Below are 13914 nucleotides of genomic sequence, written 5' to 3'. Positions count from 1 at the left end.
CCAGCACTAGGCGAGCAATGGCTTGCCTGTTTTCCACAGATAGCTGCAAAATATGTCTTTTAGGGAGAATTATCTGCTTCCTTCCACCTAGATTCATATACAAACACACTGATGAAAAAATCTGTTTTGGAAATCCCATAGTCCTAGGTGTTAGTAGATACTTTCTCTTCTGGGCTGCATTGAATCAGATGAAAAAAAAAACAAAAACAAAACAAAACCAAACCTTGAAAAACAGAAAGTAAATATTCAGTTGTAAATAAATAAGAATTGTTACCTCCTGGTAACAGATTCCTGTTCTAAAGTAATTCCTGTTAAATCTAAGAATTCCTGGGTGTAATTCTATTGATATGAAATATCAGGTATTCCCCACCAATGTGCTAGATATTTTTTGTGTGTGTTTTGTAGAAAATAATAAGGAAAGGGTTATTAATTCTTTACCACTTAAAAAACATAGCTAGCCCCTCTTGTTAGGGTCTACTTGGATGACACTTTTACCTTGAATTGGCATCTCCCGTGGTCTGATGACAGCTTAATCTTCATTGTCCTTTGTATTTTTCCATGTAGACTTCAGCTATGGGAATAATTCTTCACAAATTGCGCAGCTGACCTTCTCTAAGTAGGCCCCTTCTGCATGGTTAGAAGATTTAGAATTGCACAAAAATGTGATGATTCATGAATCCCTAGGTACCTTGGACTTCTTGCTCTAATATACCTTGTTGAAAACATAGACCCTGAGATCCTCGCTGCTTTCCCAGGTGGACCTGCGGAACCTTCAGGCCTGGAGCTTTGGTCTTGCTGGAGCCGCTATGCTTACTGTCCTGCTTGAGCTTCTGGAGTCAGGGAATTCCTGAGGGAGGAAATTCTGAGTCCTTGATAAAGAGGTAGTTTTTGTAATGTTCCCACTGAAAAGAATGAACATAACCTTTAAAGGGTAGAGGATTTGTTATTCTAAGTCTCTTTTATAGTCCAAGGTTCCTGATTCTATTTGAGATGTCTCTTCCTCGCAAAGTACACTGTCCTGGCTGGAAAACACTTGAATCAGCCAGCCATGGTAGGAAGACTGCTTTGCTCAACTCTGCTTTGCTGTTAAAACATTAAGTGTAATCTGATGTGTCAATAGAGTCACCTCGGGTACCCAGAATCATTTTAATTCCTCTTACTGTCAAAACATACTGTCAATACTGACACGAATTGGCATTAAAAATATATGCGAAATCACCTGGAGAACAGCACTTTTTACTGATAGGAGGTCTTTTTAAAAGCAGTGACTGTCAAAGATTCAATTTGAACTCTTTTTTGGCTTTGAATTTTACAGAGTAGCTTTTTTTTTTTTTTTTAAACCTGACCTGTTTTGCATCATTCAAGCCTATCAGTGGAGGAAAGAAGCTTTTCCTTTTTATCTGACCCTATGGGAGATGTTGTACATTCCCAGTGTGTGCCCCGAAACAGATGTGCAAGATGACACATAAGGGGATGACATCACTCATGGCTAGTGATTAAATGCTTCCCTGGGACTCACAAAATGCACTCAAAAGAAAATGGAAAGGAGGAGTGATGATCACAACATCTATACTCCACCTGGGTGCATGTTTTTGCTTCTGTAGATAGATTTTAATTGGGGAGAAATATGAACGCACAAAATGAAAGAATATAAATATTAAAATATTAGATTTCAGTTTTGGAGAAGTATAAACTTATACATATATTTGTAACATATTATATTACATTTCATGTGCTTTATAATTTATAACATGGAATATATAATATATAAATGTATGCATGTATACTATGTGAAATATATAAATATGCAATACATAAGTATGTTCACTGTATACTATATACATGTAGTGTTCTAGATCCCCAAGCAAATAGAAAAAACAGGAAAGAAATATTTTATTTTTTGATAAGTGCATATTATTTGCTAAGTTGGATGTGGAGGTTATCTAAGTATTTTTTATAAATATTATATTTGAAGAGGTGAAGCATTATTTATCGAATAATTCATTTATTAACATTTGATGTATACATATCAACTGTATATTTACTGACATTTGGCACATACACAATTGTTTGTTTTGTTTTCTTGTCTTCCTTTGCAGAGTCTTTGGTGGATAAATGACCTATTGAACTGAAAAGTGAACATCCTTGCATTTCAATCTTTGAAAGCAATAGATTCTATTGACAGCAACACTAGATTTCTTTGTTGTTTGAAATCTAAGAGCTGGTCATTCTTTTTCTATTTTGCTAATGTTAGCAGGTTGTGTGTATGTGTGTGTGTGTTTGGCAGCAAATCACTCAGCTGACCTTTTTCATAATCAACTACAATAAGCAGAGTGTGTGTGTATGTGTGTGTCCCTGCACTTTTGGTGTGATAGACAGTTTGCTTAAATATATGGGAAAAGTTAATCCCTCTGCCCCTGACCTTTGGCACAGGAACCTTGTGCTTCCAGTAGAAAGTGTGGTAAATGCCAAGTCCTTTGGGCAGAAGATGTTTGCATTAATGTTTTCTATGCTGGAGCCTGAGCCATAGATTTTCTGTCAGCCATCCTTTGCAGTGCTGATATGGAGTAGGTTGAGTTGTATATAGAATATAGTGCCCGATGTCATCTGTTTTGACACCCTGAATATTTTAACCACAGCCAGTGTATTAAAGGAGAATGCCTCCCACTCCCTACCATGCATGTGATTACCGTGTAGTATGGGAAGTGGAAAAAATGATGCAGTTTAATATGATTGTCAAAGGTCAGTTGTCATGTTAATTTTCAAGAGCTTGACTGCTTAAAGTATGACATGAAGAGGGAGGAGGACAGGTATGGTGTATACCAACCTTATAAATACAGTTAACTCTTGATTTTCTCAGAAATCCAAGGCTGTGACACTGCAGCACAACACAGGCAGACAACTCTGCATATGCTGGTCTCTCTGTCTGGAAGATTTGGATTACAGAAAATACATGTTGCAAACAGGGTAAAACAGCTTTAGGGGAAAGACCCTGCCCTAGGAGATGGAAAGTTGTCCCGTCTGGCATCTGGATTTAGCAATTTAGAAGTAAGCCTTGACTCCTCTGTTTCTACCTTGCCTCCTCCAAAGAGACACAAGTCCATTGATTCCAGCCCTTAAGTAGCATCTGAATTTACCCCCTCCTGTCCAGTTGTATTTCCATTGCCTTGGGTTCCCTTTATCTCTTGCCTAGATTATTTGCCAGTTTACTAGATGGTGTCCAGTGCCCACTTTTAGCTTCTCCAATCCTTTCTTTGGTGTGATTAAAAAGCTACAAATCTACCATGTCCCTATGAATTTAGTGGGATGTTCTCAGATGCACCGGGCTTCCCATGCCTTTCTGTCATTCTATATATTGCTATCTCTACATTTTCTACATTTGTATCTTCAAGTCATCCTTTAAACCCTAAGGTACATATCACCTCCTCCCTGTAAGCCATTATTAGTCCTTTGGGCTCCCGTGCCGTCATGTGCTTGTTTTGGGTATAGGCCTTTTCCTGATTTATTAGAGTTGTCTCTTGATAATTATCTTTATAACTCTTGCTCTCTAGAACATATGCTCCTGAGGGCAGGGATCATTATATATATATATACTTTTTGTATTCCAGAGCCTAGCACAGAGTAAGTGCTAAACAAGAATTTCTTGAATTAAATACTGAAAGAACATGACTTTTAGAGAGTAGAATGAGATATGACAGGTAGTATTCCTAGTAGATGGTCAGTAAAAGAGAGTGTTCATTTGGGAGATGGTTGGTGACGTACATTTGTTCTCATAGATCCCTTCTCTCAACCTCGGTAACTGCTCACCTACACCAGTCTTCATATGATCGCTCTCAATCAGCTTGGGAAAAATCATGAAAATCCTTGCATGCTACCTCTCGATTTAATTATAATCCTTGCTGTTGGGAAAGGAAGACCTTTCTTTCTTCTTCCTCCAGTTTCCAAGAGGAGGGATTTCTTCCAATTATTCCTGGGCCTTGCCTCATACAATTTATTTCCCACTGGAGTAAGAACGAGTGGCTGATAATAACCCATTATCAGATATATGATTTGCAAATATTTTCTCCCATTTAGTAGGTTGCTGTTTTATTTCAATGATAGTTTCCTTTGCTGTGCAGAATGTTTTTAGTTAGATGTAGTCCCACTTGTTGATTTTTGCTTTTGTTCAAAGCCTTTGCTTTTGGTGTAAAATCAAAAAACTCGATGCCAAGACCAGTGTCAAGGAGCTTATTGCCTATACTTTCTTCTAGGAGTTTTTATGGTTTCAGGTCTTACATTCAAGTCTTTAATACATTTTGAGTTAATTTTTGTCTATGGTGTAAGAGAGGGGTCCAATTTCATCCTTTTGCATGTACCTATCCTGTTTCCCCAACATCATTTATTGAAGACACTGTCCTTTCCTTCATTGTATATTCTTGGTTCCTTTGTCATAAATTAACTGAACATATATGTGTGGGTTTTTTTCTGGGCTCTGTATTCTGTTCCATTGATCTATGTGCCTGTCTTTATGCTAATGTCATGCTGTTTTAATTACTCTGTCTTTGTAATGTAGTTTGAAATCAGGGAGCATGATGCCTCCAGGTTTATTCTTCTTTCTCAAGATTTCTTTGGCTATTTGGGATTTTTTTGTGGCTCCATGCAAATTTAGGACTATTCTATTTCTGTGAAAATTACCACTAAAATTTTGATAGGAATTACATTGAATTATAGATTGCTTTGGATAGTACGGACCTTTTAACTACATTAATTCTTCTAGCCTATGAGCATGGCATATCTTTCAATTTATTTGTGTCTTTTCAATTTCTCTCACCAATGTCTTATAGTTTCAGTATATCAACTCCACTGAGAGTAAAGATATTATATAGACTTATGGTTATAATATCTTCCCTGAGCACCTCTCTGTCTTACTTGGGAAAATTGGGGTAAAGTCTTTAGGGACCTACTGTTAGAGTCTTTAGAGCATCCTTATTCCATAATATCAGCCTCATTCTGAATTCTTAGATAATTATAATGCACATGGCATGCCATTAAATGCTATAGGCCATGCCTAAAGTAGACCAAAGCAAAAATAACTCCCTCCCTCAATTCTCTTGGCATATTATTGAGGAAATATCCTCTACAAGCAATGGGACTTTAAGGACAAATGAGAACTTCACAGAAACTTGTTAGAGGCTAGCAAAAGTACACAGGAGATGACTGGAGAAGACCTCATGGAGAGGAGGATTCCACTTGATCTAGGATCTAAAATATGGATAGATTCATGTAGGTGATATGGAGAGATGAGGACAATGATGTCCTAATAAACTAGCTCCCCCTTCCCATTTCCACAGAACTCTGATTTGTAGTATTTTCCAGTTTCTGTGGTGTAAATACTTCTACCACAGCCAATTTCAAGCTATCAGTAATTTAACAACTGGCTTAAAAAATTCTTACAGATTTAAAAACTGGTTGTAATGAGTCTGTTTGAACAAGGTTTTCCATACCACTGGATGAAGAATGCACCATGGGATATTATAAGCAAGGGTACATATTAATGAGGTTCCATTAAGGGACAGAAAACACTGCTGTCTGACTGTATCAGGAGGTTCTTGTTAGGAGGAGATGATGATAAGATCTAAGATGTAAGTTGAGATAGAGTTTGGAATCTTTGTTATGTATTTGAACTTTATCTTTTAGTCCATGGTGAGCTCTTGGCAACTTTTTAATAGAGAAATGACAGGATAAACCAATATTTTAGGAGGATTGACCTGTTGTTAGTTATATGTTGGGTGTTTTTAGGGGAATAGAAGGAAGCAGAGAAGGTAGTTAGGAGCTACTTGAAATTCTGTAGGCGTGAAGTGGTTAGATAAAGGACTAGATTTAAGGAAGAAATGACTAGTGTGGGAAGTGAAGGATGGAGGAAGGGAAGAGAGTGGGGCAGTCCATCTCTGCTCCACATGGCAACAACTGGGTTGACTTGAAAGTGCGGATTCTTAACACTGTTGGTGTGAATGCAACCTGGTGCAGCCACTCTGGAAAACAGTATGGAGGTTCCTCAAGAAGTTAAAAATAGAGCTACCCTACGACCCAGCAATTGCACTACTGGGTATTTACCCCAAAGATACAGAGGTAGTGATCCAAAGGGGCACCTGCACCCCAATGTTTATAGCAGCAATGTCCACAATAGCCAAACTATGGAAAGAGCCCAGATTTCCATTGACAGATGAAATAGATAAGGAAAATTTGATATATATATATATATATCAACAATCCCACTCCTAGATACTTATTTCTTTGCAGTCCAACTAACGGTTATATTTCTATTCTGGCTGCCTCCTTATTTCATGGAAAGGAGGTAGACTATAACAGTTAAGAACACAGACCTGGTATAAAATCCGGTTTTCAATACTTAACAGTGTGACCCTAAGCAAATTATTTCACTTGTCTAAAACTCAGTTTTATCCTGATCCTATATATATATTATATATATATATAATGGAATATTACTCAGCCATCAGAAAGGATGAAATCCTACCCTTTACATCGACATGGATGGAACTGGAGGGTATTATGCTGAGCAGAATAAGTCAATCAGAAAAAGACAATTATATGGTTTCACTCATATGAGGAATATAAGAAACAGCATAGAGGATCATAGGGGAGGGGAGGGAAAATGGAAAGGGAAGAAATCAGAGAGGGAGACAAACCATGACAGACTCTTAACTATGGGAAAGAAACTGAGGGTTGCTGGAGGGGAAGGGGGTGGGGGATGGGATAACTGGGTGATGGGCATTAAGAAGGGCACGTGATGTGATGAGCACTGGGTATTATATGCAACTGATGAATTATTGAACTCTACATCTGAAACTAATGATGTAGTATATGTTGGCTAATTGAATTTAAATAAAAAAAAAGAAAGCATGGACTCTAATCAACTCATTTACTCATTTGGGGATTGATGTTGGCTATTACTGGCATCTTCTCTGGTGCTGTTGTAAGAACACCTATACATAGACTTTACATGTGGCTTCTTGGCTTCATTACAGCATAATGACTGGATTCCAAAAGCAGGCATCACAAGAGATAAAAATCACTTCACTCTCCATGATTTAGCCTTAAGAGTCATGTGATGTTCTGCTGCTGCATTCTATTTGTTGAATGAGTCACAAAAGCACAGTTTTAAAAGGAGGGTAAATAAGACTCCACCTTTCGATGGGGGTATAGGAAGGTTCTAAAAGACCATCTGGGAATGATACACAAGGGTTTCTCAATAAGTGATTGCTTATTCTTGTTTTCTTTTTCCAAAATTTGCCATCTGTATGATTTGTTTTCTCTTTTTTAATTTACTTTATCTATCATCTATCTATCTGTCATCTATCTATCTATCTATCTATCTATCTATCATCTATCTGTTTGTTGAGGTATAATTGACATGCAACATTATATTAGTTCCAGGTGTATAAAATGCTGATTTGATATTTGTCTATGTTGTAAAATGATCACCATGATAAGTGTAGTTAGTGTACATCACCATACATAGTTACAGAATTTTTTTCCTTGTGATGAGAACTTTTAAAATCTATTCTTTTAGCACTTTTATATATGTGATACAGTATTATTAACTATAGTCACCAAGCCATGCATTACATCTCCATGACTTATTTATTTTATAACTGGAAGTCTGTGCCTTTTGACTCCCTTTACCCATGTATTCTTATTAAATGGGTTTAAATATCTTCAGTTAAACTAGTTTCCTCTGTAGCTCTCAGTAAGTGAATGATATGATTATGTGTGGTACTGTTGCACTATACTGAAGATAATACAACTCTCTGAGAAGGGGGAACAAGACTTTACTCTATATGATGAGCTTGTTTTTGGATTAGTTAACTGGGGAAAAGGAACATAATAGTAAACTACAAAGTTTTATTGAGAGCTTATCTTGTACTAGACTCTGTGAATCATTTTTATTCACTATCTCATTTAATCCTTACATGTAAACTTAAAAGGTAAGTATTATTAGCCCCATTTACAAAGGATAAAACTGAGTTTTAGACAAGTGAAATAATTTGCTTAGGGTCACACTGTTAAGTATTGAAAACCGGATTTTATACCAGGTCTGTGTTCTTAACTGTTATAGTCTACCTCCTTTCCATGAAATAAGGAGGCAGCCAGAATAGAAATATAACCGTTAGTTGGACTGCAAAGAAATAAGTATCTAGGAGTGGGATTGTTGATGTTACACATCAGTAATAGTCACAATATGGAGGTGGACTGGGATTCAGGAAGTGATGGAGTGAGGCAACTGCCTGCAAATTTTGCAATCCTTTGAATTAAAATATAGGTCTCAAGTTAGAATATGGAATTAAGTAGGTCAGAGAACCTTGAAGCATGTTTTCAGAGGAGTATAAGCATCTTCACACATCTGTTTCAGCACTGACAATATTAGATGTTAAAAACATGTTTCACATATCTGCTTCCCCCACTAGGTTCTGAGCTTTTGGCAAAGTGCCTACAGGACATAGTAGATAGTCAATATATGTCTGTAAACCTAAATAGAAAGGAATTGCGATTTATTCTTTTTTGACTCTGTATTTATTTCCATTTTGTTCCCCCTAATTTTCTTTTGTAAAGTTTCTTTAAAGCAGTGTGTTTTAGTGATTCTAAGTGAAACCGAAGTATAGGATCTCTCTCTCTCTCTCTTCTATTAATCATTCTTAGTCCAGTGCCTGAAAGAGGGAGAAGCCCATCCTTGAATGACCATTTCCTGTTTGTAATAATCCTGGTGGGTGAACCCTAAGAGGAAGATATATCCCAGAAGAATGGAAGCAATACTCTCTTATGGTCCCTAGAGAGACTCATATGCCTGCCCAAAATACTATATAGGTACGCCTCTGCAATAAAAATGTGGGGAAGAGTTCAGTCGTTCATCTGGACAATTAGAAAACTGCTAGAAACTGTATGGCTTTATGTTCTTTAAAGTAACCAATTTATTGTATTGCTGTGACATTTTATCTGTTCTTACATTTGACATTTATGTGATTAACACCTCTGGTGATGGTTGAAATTAAACACAGACTAAAAGGACTCAGGCAGAACAAGGATGTTCTCCAATTTTCCTGGAGATTAATCTCTCCCTCTCAAATTTATAAAAGTAAACTTTTTCTTGGTTTGTTTTTGCCTCCCCAAAACTCTTTTCTAAGTTATAATTAGAGATGAAAATTAGGATATCAATGAAAAAATACACTCTGATTTATCACTTCTGGCAGAGGAGGTCTTTTCCCTGGGCTGCATCTGAGTTCCTTTCTTTAGAGGAAACAGCAGGTGAGGGTGACTATTTCTCAGCTGGTGGCAGCTTCCAAGAGAAGAATTATGTCCAGGAAAATATTTGAGATTTAAGGCGCATCAGAAAAGAGGCATCATATCAAATTAAGATATTATTCAAATCAACTCACTATCCAATTTTTGGATGTGAAATCCTGATATTTCAAGGTTAGAGTTTTAACAACTCATGCTCCTTATAGACCGATGGCCTAAATCTCCCAAACAAGGTCACGTAAAAATGGCACCCTCCTTTGGGAAAACACAAGGACTAGCATTTAATGAGCATTTACAAGCCAAGTGGCTGATTGACTCTGTATTTGTGCTCCCCTTTTGATCTTTACAAGTCTTTGATGCAAGTATTATTATATAGTTGACCCTTGAACAATGTGGGGGTTAGGAGTTCAACCCCTGTACAGTTAAAAATCCATGTATAACTTTTGACTCCCCCAAAACTTAATAACTAATAACTTACGGTGACTGGAAGCCTCACTGATAACATTAACAGTCAATTAACATATATTTTGTATGTTATATGTATTATGTAGTATAGTCTTAAAGTGAGCTAGAGAAGATAAAATGTTATTAAGTAAAACCTAAGAAAAAGAAAATACATTTACACTACTCTACTGAATTTGTTGAAAAATATCTGTGTATAAGTGGTTCAATGCAGTTCAAGCTTGTATTGTTCAAGAGCCAGCAGTATCTATTTTTTTTATATTTATTATTTATTTTGAGAGAGTGAGAATGAGAGAGAGAGAGAGAGCATGAGAGGGGGGAGGGTCAGAGGGAGAAGCAGACTCCCCACTGAGCAGGGAGCCCGATGCGGGACTCAATCCCGGGACTCCAGGATCATGACCTGAGCCGAAGGCAGTCGCTTAACCAACTGAGCCACCCAGGCGCCCAACAGTATCTATTTTTTTAAGAGGAGGCAGGCTGAGAAGGATTCAGTGACTTGCCCAGGAACATGTAAAACATAAATAGGAGAGCCACAAATGGAATCCAGGTTATCCTAAATCAATGCTTCTCAAGTCACCCCCTCTTTTTTAAATAAACCCAAGAGGCTCCAATGCCCACATGCCTACCTGTCTTTTTCTTCTTAGTTGTGAGGTACTGCTCTTTATTTCTACCAGCCTAGACTATTGTTTCTGGCTGGTTTCCTTCTTCCCTTCCTTCCTTCCTATCAGGAAGTCAATAGGTTTTCTTTATAATTTTCAATATTAAAAAATATAGGTTATCCTTATTTCATTAAATCTATGATGCCCTTGATCAAAAGACGCACTACTGGACGAGGTTCTACTAAGAAAAAAAATGGTTTCGACTAAACTGTGACAGAATGCCGGGGTGCCTGGGTGGCTCAGTTGTTAAACATCTGCCTTCGGCTCAGGTCATGAGTCCCACATCGGGCTCCCTCCTCGGCCGCAGGCCTGCTCTCCCTCTCCCACTCCCCCCCCACCCCGCCTGTGTTCTTGCTCTCGCTGTCTCTCTGTCAAATAAGTAAATAAAATCTTTAAAAAAAATAAACTATGACAGAATGCCTTAAAGACAGTCCTGTGTGATGCATGAATCAGTCACATCAGCCACTCATTGTCTTTCGTTAATGACAAGGGATTTAGCGATTCCTTTTATTTTCAGTTCCTCTGCTTGGCATGCGTTAGCTAATCCCTTTTGTATGCATCTTAATAACAAAACCTAATACAGCTTCATTTGCTTCTGGTATTTTCGTTCTTAGGTTCTGTAAAACACATGGTTATTGTTTCTTAGGAAAATAGGGGGCTCTAGTCATTCCTGATATGATGAATATTTGCTTCACTAAATCAAATTTATTCCTCACTGCTTTATTTCTGTTATTTCTGCATATGTAATGATTTCTCCTTCAATGCAAATAATAGTGAATCCTATAGAAGATATTTTAAATGGCAATTAATCTCAACACCAAAAATACTCAAAACTCCGTGGAAATGGTGGCAATGTAAATATTCATAATCAAGGCGTGACAACCGCATCAAAACGATCACCAGGCCGGTAGTGACTACAACAGGCTACTGAATGTAAGACTCATCCCAATTATAGAGATATTAAAATGTGAAAAACTTCACACTGACTATTGACTATGCCCTTGGATAGCTTCTGTTTTCTGCTTCTTAGATTCTGATCAGATCCTAGCTCTTTTATTCTTGATGCATCCTTTTCTCCCTCTCTCTCATCCTGCAGAGAGATACTGCTGTGCGCTGTGCCTCTATCCACTATGATATGTTTCTTCATCTACTCTAGGCTGCACTTTAGAATTTACCCCAAGGCCTGTTATAAATGTTCAGAAAATTAAATTTTCCTTTTTCCTCTTAGGGAGAGAAAACCTGACTACATTTCCAACTTTTGGCAGCGTACGTTCCCCATTTCCGTTGTACCATGTTGATATGTAGCCCTTTGCTGGTAGATGTAGTGAGTATAAAGGGATTTAACTCAGCACTAAACTTTTTAGAGAACTCTATAATTTGTATATAAGAATTACTTCCATTATTAGACATATTTTGGAAACATTTTCATATGTAAGTAATGAACAGTTTTTGTACGCCCTGAGAAAGGTATCTATGTAGTCGCTGATATTTGACTTTTATTACACATTCATTTTTCTCTTTTTTCCTCCATTCTTTATCATCTTTTCAATTGCTTGAAATGTAATCATAATACCTGCTTACTGTACCAATCCAAACAATATGTAGTCGAAAGTGAAACTGATAGTCTCTCACTTTCTCTTTCTAATCTCATTCTCTAATGTAACCACTGTAAACTACTACTTCCTTTGTTAATACAAACAAAAATATGTACAAATAGATACTGAAGATAAAGAAACATGGAGCCTTAACAGGGATCTGCTATTTTTGCTTAATAGTATGTTGTGAGCCTATTCCTAAGTTAGTGCATAATGATCTATATTGTTCTTTTTTTATTAAATCTTTTTTTTGAGATTTATTTATTTATTTGAGAGAGAGTGTGTGAGCAGGAGGAAGGGCAGAGGAAGAAGGAGAGGGAGAGAAGGAGACTACCTGCTGAGCATGGAACCTAATGTGGGGCTTGATCCCAGGACCCTGAGATCATGACCTGAGCTGAAATCAAGAGTTGGTTGTTTAACCGACTGAGCCACTCAGGCGTCCCTATGTTATTCTTTTAATAGCTGATTAGTGTTTCACAGTATTAGTATATCATGATTTGGGCAACTGTTTTCCTATATGTGGACATTCTAGTTGTTTATGGTGGATGTTATTAGCAACCTTTTATTTATTTATTTAGTTTTTTTTTTTAAGATTTTATTTATTTATTTGACAGTGTAAGAGACACCAAGAGGGGGAAATACAAGCAGGGGGAGTGGGAGAGGGAGAAGCAGACCCGGCTGAGCAGGGAGCCTGATGCCGGCCCGATCCCAGGACCCTGGGATCATGACCTGAGCTGAAAGCAGACACCCAACAACTGAGCCACCCGGGCTCCCCTAGCTTTTTTTTTTTTTTTTTTAAGATTTTATTTATTTATTTGAGAGAGACAGAGCATGAGCTGGGGGAGAGGGGCAGAGGGAGAGGGACAGGCACTCCCTGCTGAGCAGGGGGTGCTCAATCCCAGGACCCTGAGATCCTGACTTGAGCCAAAGGCAGATGATTAAATGACAGAGCCACCCAGGCGCCCCTATTTATTTACTTATTCAAATATGGAACGCTTCACAAATTTGCGTGTCATCCTTGCACAGGGACCATGCTAATCTTCTCTGTATTGTTCCAATTTTAGTATATGTGCTGCTGAAGCAAGCACTATTAGCAACCTTTTAGATGTATTTTTGGGTAAGTCTTTGAGAGTATTTTGGGTAAGACTTTGAGAGTATTAGACATTGCTGATTTTTCTTTTTCTTTCTTTTTTTCCCCTGTTGGTTAGAATCCCAGAAATGAAAATACTCATTCAGGGAGTATGCATATTAGGAAAAGTAATATTACTCTTTTAATTTCCAAAATATTATCAAAATGCACACTTTCACCAATAATAAATGAGAGCGCCAGTTTCTCTAGGTTTTCATTAATACTGATTGTTATTAAACTCTTACATTGTCATCCAATAGGCAAAATAGTATCTTCTTTTAATTTGCATTTCCCTGTTTACCAATTGAGGTCCTGTATTTTCATTGTTTACTGATCCTTTACATTTCCTCTTTTGTGATTTGCCTACTTTAATCGTTGACCCATTTTAGATTGCCTTTTTCTTATTGACTTGAAAGAACTCTTTATATGTTTAATAATAATAAGCACTGAGTGCTTACTATCTAAATTGACTCTGACTTAAAGGACTTTGTATGTATTAACACATCTAATTAATTCACACAACGACCTTATGGGCTAGACACAATTTTATGGATAAGGAAACAGAGGCAGAGAAATGTTAAAAACTGTGTCCAAGGTCACACGGCTCTGTCACACAGTGACAGAGCTGACATTCAGATGAAGAGCACTGGTATATAAAGTCACGTCTAACCCCTATACTATGAGCTGCTCAGCTGGAAGAATAGATCAGTGTGTGCTGAGCAGAGTTATGCCGCTGGTGCACTCATAGGAGCTTGTTGCAAGCATTTTTTGGAAC

The 13914-nt window shown here is 37.4% G+C and overlaps 1 non-coding gene across 1 annotated transcript; it reads right to left on the bottom strand.

Annotated features, from left to right (window-relative positions):
* Nucleotides 1–12991: 12991 nt before the first annotated feature.
* Nucleotides 12992–13098, bottom strand: LOC113935235. The gene has a single exon (XR_003523975.1). It is a non-coding gene; the product is annotated as a U6 spliceosomal RNA (small nuclear RNA).
* Between the last annotated feature and the right edge of the window lie 816 nt (nt 13099–13914).

This window comes from Zalophus californianus, chromosome 13 (assembly GCF_009762305.2).
Source record: "Zalophus californianus isolate mZalCal1 chromosome 13, mZalCal1.pri.v2, whole genome shotgun sequence".
Lineage (NCBI taxonomy): Eukaryota > Metazoa > Chordata > Mammalia > Carnivora > Otariidae > Zalophus > Zalophus californianus.
The sequence above is the reverse complement of the archived record's forward strand: the minus strand, read 5'-3'. Positions and strand labels throughout refer to the sequence as shown.